Raw genomic sequence first — 12582 nt, 5'->3', positions numbered from 1 at the left:
GAATCAAGGCTCATTCCCATGGAACGATCCTTCGGTAGGCACTAGGGTTGCCTTCGCCCTTCATAATAATTGCACCGTCCAATTCCAAATGAAAGTATTTGCCAATGTAATCTCTGTCGTGAAATTCCAACAACCGACTGTGAAATCAACATGGCATCTTTCTCATTTGGTATAATTTCTTACTCTGTTAGTTTTAGTATCATATGGCTTTGATGATGTAACTTTTTTCTCTGTTAATTTTAGTATCATATGGCTTTGATGCAACTTGTTCGGCTGTTATTTTTAGTATCATATGACTTTTATGCAACTTCTTCCTCTGTTAGTGCTTTGATGCAAATCTTCCTCTGTTACTTTTAGTATGCTTTGATATATCTGTATTACAATTCATAAATAACCTAAGTACTTCAATGCACTTCAAAAGCATCCTATCAGTGACTGTTGGATATATTAAAAATTCTAACTGTATATTTTAGCTTCTAATTTTATAAAAGGAAGACGTTCAAAGGAAGTTTTAGATTTTGCACACTGGTAAATAGGTAAATCTACTTAATGACTTTTAATGCATATAGAAACTAAATTTCTTATGTATCATTTTATATTTGGCCGTGAGTTAATTTTTGCAACGACCCACATCATCAGCTTTCTCCGCATACCTCGAACACAACATCAATTTGTGCTAGCCCCCATTGTTATAAGAGCGGCCATCTTGGACTATGAGTCAAAGAACTATGAGTCACGAAGTATTGGGTAAAGGGGGGATAAAAATTAGTTTATCTTATCAATTTTTAATATTTTTACACTAAAAAAAATACATTTCAGGTATCTCTCTCGAGTTCATAATGATGACTTTGTCATACTTATAGACACATGTTTTTACTATTGAAGTATATTTGTTTTCATAATGATGACTTCGTCATACTTGGACATGTCTAATGGCGTATGATTTTTTTTATACTCCTACTAAACAAAAAACTAAGAGAGCAGGAAGTGATTCCTAGAGGAGCTGCTCCTTCTTTTTCTCTGTATTTGATTAATTGACTAATCTTTTTTTTCTCTATATTTGTCTTATCAATTATGAATTAATGTAATTGAAACAAAAAATTTCTTTAGAAAATTTTCTTTTGCTCAAATAGACTATGATTATTCGGTTAATTTTTTTTTTCATAGGGACTTGCTTGTAAGAGTGAGTATTCGGTTAATTCAGTTAATTTAATATAAATTATTATTATTTTTTAAAAATAAATTTGATTAGTTCGGTGTTAATCGATATGACCTTTTTTTTAATTTTATTCGGTTAATTTGATTTTAGTAAAACTTTGATTTGTTTTTGTTAACTAACATTAAATCGATTTTCAATCAACTCGGTTAATTTATATACCGAATAATTCGAAGACTCACCCCTACTTACTTGTCTATAAATATTATTATTTATAATTCTTTTAAGATTTTTAATAATTATTTTTATTTTTAACTAACCGTTCTAAGAAAAAGAAAAGATGCATGACATGTTAAATAATAGATAAGTATGCATGGCAAGTCATAAAATTCAAACAAGTCATACATGATTTATTATTGTTTAGTTGTTTATTTATTGTCTTATTATTGTTGTCTTATTAATTTATCGTTGTTGTTTTATTTATTTTAGTTATGTTGTTATTTTATTATTATTATTATTATTATTATTGTTATTATTGTTGTTATTATTGTTTTATTATTATTATTATTGTTGTTGTTGTTGTTATAATTTAGTTTCATAATTAAAAGATACATGATTATAATTAAGTTTACCAAAGTTTTGTTTTAGATTTATAATTTAAATATATATTCTGTGAGTTGATAAAATTATTAATAATATTTTCTAATTTATTAATTTCATTTTTCAAAACATTATTTTGTTTTTCTAGTTTTCTAAAGTTTGATTTATAGTTTAATTTCTTATTTTTACTTTCTAAATTTTAGTTAAGTTCTGTTTACTATTAGTTAATTTTAGATTATTATTATTTTGATTTAAATTCACATTATCTTGAATAAATAAACTTTGTGGCAATGGTGATATCTGTCCTCGGAGGGATACGGCAACTTCCATCGACGACTTTGACGGCAGCTCTACTATTCCATGTCAATCGGTTCAGGTACAACGATAACTTTGTCAAACATTCTCAGAAATCTCAGAATCAAGGCTCATTCCCATGGAACGATCCTTCGGTAGGCACTGGGGTTGCCTTCGCCCTGCATAATAATTGCACCGTCCAATTCCAAATGAAAGTATTTGCCAATGTAATCTCTGTCGTGAAATTCCAACAGCCGACTGTGAAATCAACATGGCATCTTTCTCATTTGGTATAATTTCTTACTCTGTTAGTTTTAGTATCATATGACTTTGATGATGTAACTTGTTTCTCTGTTAATTTTAGTATCATATGACTTTGATGCAACTTCTTCAGCTGTTTTTTTAGTATCATTTGACTTTTATGCAACTTCTTCCTCTGTTAGTGCTTTGATGCAAATTCTTCCTCTGTTACTTTTAGTATGCTTTGATATATCTGTATTACAATTCATAAATAACCTAAGCACTTCAATGTACTTCAAGAGCATCCTATCAGTGACTGTTGGATATATTAAAAATTCTAACTGTATAATTTAGCTTATAATTATATAAAAGGAAGACGTTTAAAAAAAGTTTTAGATTTTGCACACTGGTAAATAGGTAAATTTACTTAATGATTTTTAATGCATATAGAAACTAAATTTCTTATGTATCATTTTATATTTGGCCGCGAGTTAATTTTTGCAACGACCCACATCATCAGCTTTCTCCGCATACCTCGAACACAGCATCAATTTGTGCTAGCCCCCATTGTTATAAGAGCGGCCATCTTGGACTATGAGTCAAAGAACTATGAGTCACGAAGTATTGGGTAAAGGGGGGATAAAAATGAGTTTATATTATCAATTTTTAATATTTTTACACTAAAAAAAAAACATTTCAGGTATCCCTCTCGAGTTCATAATGATGACTTTGTCATACTTATAGACACAAGTTTTTACTATTGTAGTAGATTTGTTTTCATAATGATGACTTCGTCATACTTGGACATGTCTAATGGCGTATGATTTTTTTTATACTCCTATTAAACAAAAAACTAAGAGAGCAGTAAGTGATTCCTAGAAGAGCTGCTCCTTCTTTTTCTCTATATTTGATTAATTGCCTAATCTTTTTTTTTATCTATATTTGTCTTATCAATTATGAATTAAAGTAATTGAAACAAAAAATTTCTTTAGAAAATTTTCTTTTGCTCAAATAAACTATGATTATTCTGTTAAAATTTTTTTTCATAGGGACTTGCTTGTAAGAGTGAGTATTCGGTTAATTCAGTTAATTTAATAGAAATTATTATTATTTTTTTAAAATAAATTTGATTAGTTCGGTGTTAATCGATATGCCTTTTTTTTTAATTTAATTCGGTTAATTTGATTTTAGTAAAACTTTGATTTTTTTTTGTTAAACAATATTAAATCGATTTTCAATTAATTCAGTTAATTTATATACCGAATTAATCGAAGACTCACCCCTACTTACTTGTCTATAAATATTTTTATTTATAATTCTTTTAATATTTTTAATAATTATTTTTCTTTTTCAACCAGCATTAAAAAAGGGGTAAGATTTCCGTATATGATTTTTTTTAAGTGACTCCCTTAGGAGGCGATTCCTTATTTTTCTCTATATTTGATTGATTGCCGAATCTGTTTTCTCTAGCTATGATGTTACGTGAACTAGAATTCTTATATCAGGCGAGATAATGTAGGAAAAGATATGAGAAAAGAATAATTTAAAATTTAAAACTTAACTATAATAGTAATTATTAGTAACTATTACAATTTGTAACAACTATTCGATAATTATTCTAACTTAAAAAAATCATCTATTTCACTTTAATTTTTCTTTTAAACAAATTAATCTAAGAAGTCTAAACTAAAATCGGCATGATTGAGAATTAAATAAGTTCAATCATACACGAGAAGATAATATGTAAAATCTAATTAATATAGGTCATCTTGATAAGCATGTGTGTAAATATTAATATTTTATTATAAAAGATGGAGGTAGGCTTAGTTTTCTTGGGGAGAGAAAAGAGAGAGGAGAACGGAGTAACAATACTGATGTATTTTTTATTATAAAAAGAAATAATAAAAATATTTATTCTCTTGTTTTTTATAGGGATTTACTTGTAAGAGTGAGTATTCGATTGGTTAATTTGGTATTAATTTTATATAAATTATTATTATTATTTTAAAATAAATTTGATTAATTCGGTGTTAATCGATATGAACTATTTTTAATTTAATTCGGTTTTAGTAAAACTTTAATTCATTTTGGTTAGACAACATTAAATTAGTTTTCAGTTAATTTATATATCGAATTAATCAAATGTTCACCCCTACTTACTTGTCTATAAATATTATTATTTATAATTCTTTTAAGATTTTTAATAATTATTTTCCTTTTTCAACCAGCATTAAAAAAGAGAGTAAGATTGGGCATGTCCAATTTATATGATTTTTTTTAAATGACTCCCTTTGGAGTCGTCTCCTTATTTGATTAATTGCCGAATCTTTTTTTTCTATATTAGGAATGGTGTTGCGTGAACTAGGACCCTTATATCAAGGGAGGTAATGCAGGAAGAGATATGAGAAAAGAATAATTAATCTATAAAATATAGTTTTAATTTTTAAGAATTACTCCTAATTTTATTTTTTTAGTGAGGCAAAACTTTAATATTTTTATAATTTTGTACACCATCAAAGCTATACGTGTACCTTTGCACTTGCTTATGTGTGTACATACCCACTTTTTTTAAAAAAAATTAATTTAATGATTTATATCAGATATTAAACCGATAAAAATAAATACACTTAATTTTAACCAAAAGAGCGTTCATAAATTAGGAAAAGATGCATCAAACCCATGCAATAATGCAATATTAGGGTGAGACTCGAGAATTCTAGCAACAAGCTACTTTAACGGACCCCCTCCCCCCCCCCCCCCCTTATAAAAAATTAATTTAATATCATATTTGATCTAAGCCGACCTTCCATAAATTGGGTAAGGATGTGCCAGACCCATGTAATAGTGCAATGCTTAGTTGACACTCGAGAATGTTGAACCCCGTGATTGTTTTGATGTGATCAACCAAGTTAAGTTAGGTCCTGTTTGTTATTTGATCCCTGTGTCTAAGTGTGCAAGAGCTTAGGAGCACAGGAAGTCGAGCGGAAGACGCAACTAGCGAGAAGGACGACACGGGAAGGGAGTCGACGGGCTCGGTGTGCCCAAAGGACGAAAGAGCTGCGGAAGAGTACACTGTTGCGGTCGGCTAGAAGGGGGGTTGGATAGTCTGCAAACACAAAACCAAAACCAACCATTCTCGAACTCTTAAACTAATACTTATAAAATAAAACAAGCAGAAAATAAATCATAAAAATGAGGCACACGATATTTACTTGGTTACAACTGGGGAGGTTGTTAATCCAAGACAAATGTAGTACTAAATACTCATTCAGGCGGAGAAGCCTTGTACAACAATGAAACACAGAAATAGAAGCTTAACTCTAAACTAAAACACACAAGTGTTGGAATTACATTTCGTGAGTTCGTTGAAAAGCTTCTGGACCAAAGCTATATTTATAGCTTTGGTCGAGGAGCCCCGAAGGGTTCTAGGCGCCCTGGGGGGATAAAACTTTATCCCCAATGTTCAGATCGAGTCAAATCTTGATTTGGTCAAATATCGACTTCCGGGCACCCCCGTATGGTCCGAGGGCCCCGAATTGTTCTAGGCGCCCCGGGCAGGAAAGCCAACCTCGTTGACTTTTTCAGCCCGGGTCTTCTGCTCCGGCTCCGTTCGCCTCAGACCGAGTCTTCCACTTGGTTGGGTGATCTCTGCCATCCGGAATAGGGCTCACCTGAACCCAACTTCCGGTCTTCTCGAGCAGACTTCCGCTCCGGCTTCTCGTCCCTCGGAATCGCCGCGTGGTTCCTTCTCGTCCGCCAGAGTACTCATCCGCAGTCTTCGTCCCTCAGTTGCACCCCGTGCCGACCTTCTCGCTAGCTGCGTCTCTTGCTCCTCGAGCAGTCTTCCGCTCCGGCTTCTCGTCCCTCGGAACCACCGCATGATTCCTTCTCATTCGTCGATGTACTCTTTCGCAGCGCCTCGTCCCTCGGACGCATCGCGTGTCGTCCTTCTCGCTAGCTGCGTCTTCCGCTCGACTACATGTGCTCTAAGTTCCTGCACACTTAGACACAAGGTTAGAAACACACAGGACCTAATTTAACTTGTTGATCACACCAAAACAACCTTGGGGTTCCAACACACCAGTGGACGAGAAGAACGTGCGCGACATTCGAGGGACGAGAAGTCGGGACGGAAGCCTGCTCGAGGAGAAGGCCGGAAGTTGGGTTTGGGTAAGCCCTATTTCGGTTGTCCTGAATCACCCAAACGCTTGAAGCTTCGGAAGTCAAATCAAAGGAGAAAGCAAGCTGGAAATGAAGCTCAAGGCGCCTTCATCAAGTATTGAAGGCACCTCCACCTTGAAGCGCCTTCATGCTTGTTTGAGGCACCTCATCCCTGGTCAAAACGATTGTTGTCGATCGGATAGAGTTCTATCCATTCACCTGAGCTGAGGCGCCTTAGACCTCAGTTGGAGGTGCCTTCGACAAACGGGATAGACTTTTCAGGGGCTATAAAAGGACCCCTGGACCTAGGAATGAGATATCAATCAAGTATTCAACTCTGTATTCATTTCTAGCAATAGTTCTGAGCTTCTAGTGTGTAAAAGGCTTCTCCGCCTTCAGAGAAGGAGATCTTTCAGAGCTTTTTCTACTGTCTTGGATTAACAACCTTCTTGGTTGTAACCAAGTAAATTGCTGAGTCTTTTTCTTTTAGTTTATTTTATTACTGTTGTAATTTTTTAGTTGAAAGTCTCGAGAAGGGTATACTCTTTTATTGTGCAGGCAATTTACCCCCCTCTTGCCGGTCCCGCTGCACCAACAATTAGTATCAGAGTCCGACAGCCTCAGAATGACTCACCGCCGACTGAAGCACAAAGATCAAGATGATGGCCGGCGCGAACATTCATCCCCCAAAGTTCGACGGAGACTTCGCTACGTGGAAACGCCGAATGGAGGTATTCTTTAAGACTGAATTTGATATACTTTTAATAATAAAATATGGATATGCAGCGCCAAAAGACAAAGAAGAATACAACTGGACGAAGAAGGAGCAAGCCAATTTCGTGGCCAACGAAAAGACGGAATTTCACTTGCTCAGCGTTCTGCCACCCAGGAGGTAAGTCGGATCGGAAGCTACGACTCCGCTAAAGACCTCTAGGATAAATTTCTGGAGTTCCACGAAGGCACCTCAGAAGCGAAGTTGGCAAGTCGGGACATCCTCCGAACTCAGCTGACGAGTCTCCGGATGAACACCGGCGAGAAGGTAGCGCAACTCCAAGCGAGAATCAAGGAGATGATAATGCAACTGACAAATCTTGGAGAATCGGTGACAAACCAAGACTCTATCCGGTATGCGCTCAACGTCTTCCCTAGAACTCCAGAGTGGGTGTCCTTAGTAGATGCTTACTACATCTCTAAGGACTTTGAGGTAAGTAGTTTAGAAAGTTTATTTTCTACTTTCGAACTTCACGAGTCTCGACTTGTAGAGTCTAAACAAGTAGAGAAGTCGAACCTCAACATTGTCCTACAAGCTGAAAAGGATGATCCCGACTCTGAAGCATCGATCGACGAAATCGAAGCGGCGCTATTGGTAAGACATTTCAATAAATTTCTTAAAACTAATAAATTTTGATCGCAGTCAAGGAAGAATCAACGTAACAAAAAGACGGTCTGATGCTACAACTGCAACGAGGAAGGGCAGATCAAGGATGACTGCCCCAAATTAAAGAAAATGGACAAGGAAAAGTCTCGAAGACCGACGTCCTCTAAAAGCAAGAGTTTGAAGGCTACATGGGATGAATCTTCATCCTCGGAATTTAAAGTCGAAGCCTTCTCAGTAGTAGCACTGATGGCCAACCACCTTTTTGAAAAAACCAGCTCGGAGATGAGCATAGATGAAGGGGGAGGATCATCAGAAGAATAAAGCTGTGATGAAGGGGGAGCATCACCAAGTGAGGTAAGTAAGGTACGTGCTCTAACCTCTACTTAGTCTTTTCAATTTATCAAAGTGCTTACGAAAGATCTAGTAAAATTAGAAAAAGAAAATGCTTAGCTTTACAAAGTTTCCTCAATTTTTTTTTTGCTAATTGATGGGAACACAAATAAAATAAACTCTAAGCTTGAATTGCAGAGACACAAATAGAATAAATCTAGATATACCAAGACTTTGACCATGTCACCATATTGTATATGATAAAATTCAGAGCTACTGCAGAGGAAATGGCCATCTTTGAGAATGATATACATTTTTCGTCACAAAACTTGCCATCTTTGAGAATGATATACATTTTCTGTTGAAATAGAACTGATTATTAATCTTGCATTGCTTTGTTGCAGTTTTTAAAAGGAAAATTTGTTAAATTGAAGATAAACTTTTGATGTTGTAAATGAATCTCGCACAAACTTTAATTTAAACAAATTTAGCATATCATTAATTTGACACATTACATACAATTTTGCTAATGTCTATAGTTTGGTTGGCTGAGAGCATGTTTGATGGCTCGTCGATGTTAAGGTTCTGTATCGCCTCGAGGAAGGCTTGCTACTCTTCACTGCCCGCGCGTACTCGATGGAAGGCTCGTTGCGCCTCATCTTCACAGAGGAAAGCTTGTTGCTTATGTCAATGGTTCACTGAGCTTCATCTTTGCGGAGGAAGAAGAGGAAGAGCTGCCGTCCGTTTGACTAAAGGGTCATGCGGCGACATTTGTGAGGTCGTCGCCGCTTGCTTAATAACCACGAGCGGGATCGAGCTCTTCTTCCTTTTCTCTCCCTATTTGATCAGTTCGACCACGATTTGGTCGGGCTTGTCAGCATGACTCCGTTGAGAATTTTTTTTTCCCTCGAAAGGGGAAGGACTCCATGTTTCTGTGCAAAAGCATGTCTTGCACTGATTGCAACAAGTTCTTTGACTTGGATGAGCAATTTCCAGGCGTGAACACATTAGCCTAAATGGAAATTTAATTAGAATTAGAATTTCCATAATTATAATATTTTAAATTTATTAAATTTTGAGTTAAAATAAATAATCTACCTGGATGCGAATGTAATTGCTTCTTCTAAGATTTCCGAATGCCATGGCCGCGGTTTGATCCACCTGTTCAAATAAATAGAATTTAGATATTAAAATGTGAATTTTCTTGATTTTTTATTTTTAAAAAAAAAGCAATTTAGAAATTTAAAAATAAATAATAAAGATTTGAGTTCGTACCATGTCGGCGACGCACTTGCTGGTGATCCGGAGGAGTTTTGCCCCGCCGATGGCAGACGGTTCAGTTGGGGCGGCTCCGAGAGATGATGAGGAGGTCCTCCATTCCGCAGATGAAGGGGAACTCCTGCTTGTTGAGCAGAATGTGTGTGACTGACAACAGGTTTTGACTCTCCAGCTCGATCATGCCTTTGATGTTAATCTTCGCATTGGCAAGTTTACTCTTGCCGCTCAGCATCGCCCTCATCTTGATTTTAGTTACAAAGAGAAGAGAGAAATTAGTTATATTTAAGAGAACAAGATGAAAAAAAACGTACCTAGAGGGGCGGGCAGTCATATTCATATAGAGCTCAACACGAACACATACAAAACCAGGGTCGTCCCTAGACTTTAAAGGGCCCGGTGCAAAAAAAAAAAAAAGACCTCCTTTAATTCAAGTAAAAAATTTTCATCAAAATCGAAGTATTTAAACGCTTGCACTACTGTGTAATATCAGTGGGCAAGGGCGGTGATGCGACGATGCGACGACTGCAAAGTTAGATGATGACTATCGGTGTGGCCGAAGAGTTTGAAGGTGAGCAAAAATAGATTTTGAAAGATTGGGATTTAGAGAAATAGATATAGGAAAAGATTCGTGAAGGAGGATATTTTTCTCTTCTTTGTGAGACTCTTTTATAATAAAATATAATATTTTAGAATTTATAATTAGATTTTTAAAAAAATTCCCAATAAATATAAAAATTATTTTATTAGCTTTTACTAAGATATATATATATATATACAAAAATTATTTTTTAAATAAGGGGTCTACTGGAGGTGGGGCCCTATGCCCTAGCCCCATCTTGACAGTCCCTAGGCCGACTTTGTAAATATGTAGTGCTTTTTCCAGTATTTATTCGAGATGGGCATATTTGTCAAAGTAGACAGAGTCCACTCGGAGAAGAGAAAGATGTCTGACTTGTACATCTTTGGGTAATAGAGTAATGAAAAATACAAAGTAAAAGAGAAATGTTGGATAGGTGGAACCAGGGGCCAGCTCAAGGTATAGGTGGGACCCATCAAATTTCATATATATATCTCCTAAACATGTTATAATATTCCATAAATATTTAAATTTATTTCATTTTAAATTTTTCTTATTACTAAACATTATAACTCAATTGCGATATCTGAACCCTAGAGGTAAAATCTTTAAAAAAAATTAGCTTGAAAATTATAACTCAATTGAGATGCATGAACCCTAAAATAAAATCTTAAAAAATATTTTAATTAAATATTTTAATTCAAAATTTTTAAAAAATAATAATAACAAATAATAACATACATATCTATATCTATTATTTCGATTTTTAATTTAAAAAAAAAATCAATATTTCCTTATATATAAATCCTTAATCCATAAATATATCCCCTAAACACATTACAATAGTCCATAAATATTTAAATTTATTTATTTTTAATTTTTCTTTTTACTAAATACTATAACCCAATTGAAAATCTGAACCCTAGAAGTAAAATCTTTATAAAAAAAATAGTTTACAAATTATAACCCAATTGGGAAGCATGAATCCTAAAAATAAAATTTTTAAAACATATTTTAATTATTTTTTTAATTCAGCACGTCGCGCAGGATATGATTAAACTAAATTTAGTATTTATTTTTATTAGCAATTTTAATTTTTTTACTAACTCAATTATATTTAGTCAGTAATTTTAATTTTTTTAGATTTAATCAATAATTTTTATTTTTTAATAGATTAAAGTCTACATCATTTTCATTTTTTTTACTCTTTAAATTTAATTGATAATTTTAATTTCTTACAATTAAAATTATATTTGGTTAATAATTTATATTTATTTTTTTATTAAAATTTAATTAGTAATTTTTAACTTTTTACTGGTAAAAATTTAATTTACTAATCAAAATTAAATTTTGTTAATAAATTAAAAAGATTTATGAGTTATATTTAATTGATATTTTTTATAAAAATTTAATATTACACTATTTTTTTTTTTCTAAAATTTATTTTCTTTCTATCTACTCTTTCATTATATTTTTTTAAAATTTTATTTTTCTTTCAATTTTTTAATAATTCACATGTTTATTAGTTAACTATTTTTTGTTAAATAAATTTTCTTAATAATTTATCAAAATTAAAATTAATAAAAAGATAATTTAGTTTACGAAGCTCCCTCCGATACAAAATTTCAAGAAAGAGTCTATTTTGCGTAATGACTATATTTAATATTTGAATCTATTTCTCTAGGTTACATACAATAATTTTATTGTTGTGTTAAGACTTTCTTTCCTGAAAGCTAAAATTGATTGATATTTTTTAAATAACAATTAAAATACATATTAATAATATTATAATAATTTATTACTTATTTCCAAATTAATTAACATAAATATTTTTTATATTTTATATTTTACTAATAAATAAGTGAAGTTTGACACAAGATAAAGTTATTGATAAGTGACGACATAGTTTGTCACTACTTCCAATTGTATAAATTATTATTGTCAATATATGAAATTGTTCTTTTAAATTTTACTAATAAAATTAAATGTCACCCCGGGACATGGTTGAGTTGGCTAATGCATAATAGGCAAGGGGTTGAATCTCGATAAAGTCGAAAAAAATGCTCTTCCCACAGTAGTCAACTACAACTTCCTGATTTATCTCCTCATAGATGATCGTAAGATTGGCCGTGTTAAGTTGCTAATATGACAACTTCTACTTTTTACTATAACTAATAAAATTAAACATCTCTAATAATATTTATTTAAAAAAAATATTAAGGCTTTATTTTTTTTCTAACTTAAAAAAGGTTGAGATGGCCCTGGGTGGAACAGTATAACGATCCCACACGACAACCTAAAAGAGTTATGTACTAACTGATGCAAGGGTGTATGAAAATAGCCACCAACTTCAGAACTAAAGAGATGAATAAGAAAGTGCATACCGACTTAAAATTGTTCTTTAAATATAGGGAGAAAATCGACTGGAGGCATATGAGTTGGGGTTAACAGGGTTGATAATCATCGGAAAAAAATTTTAGGTTATTTTCATTTAGAAATCATGATTTTCTTATCCCTCTATCGATAAGAGATAAAAAAAAAAGGGGATGAATTAACATTTACTATAAT

This window comes from Zingiber officinale, chromosome 2B (assembly GCF_018446385.1).
Source record: "Zingiber officinale cultivar Zhangliang chromosome 2B, Zo_v1.1, whole genome shotgun sequence".
Taxonomy (NCBI): Eukaryota; Viridiplantae; Streptophyta; class Magnoliopsida; order Zingiberales; family Zingiberaceae; genus Zingiber; species Zingiber officinale.
This window is presented reverse-complemented; position numbering follows the sequence as displayed.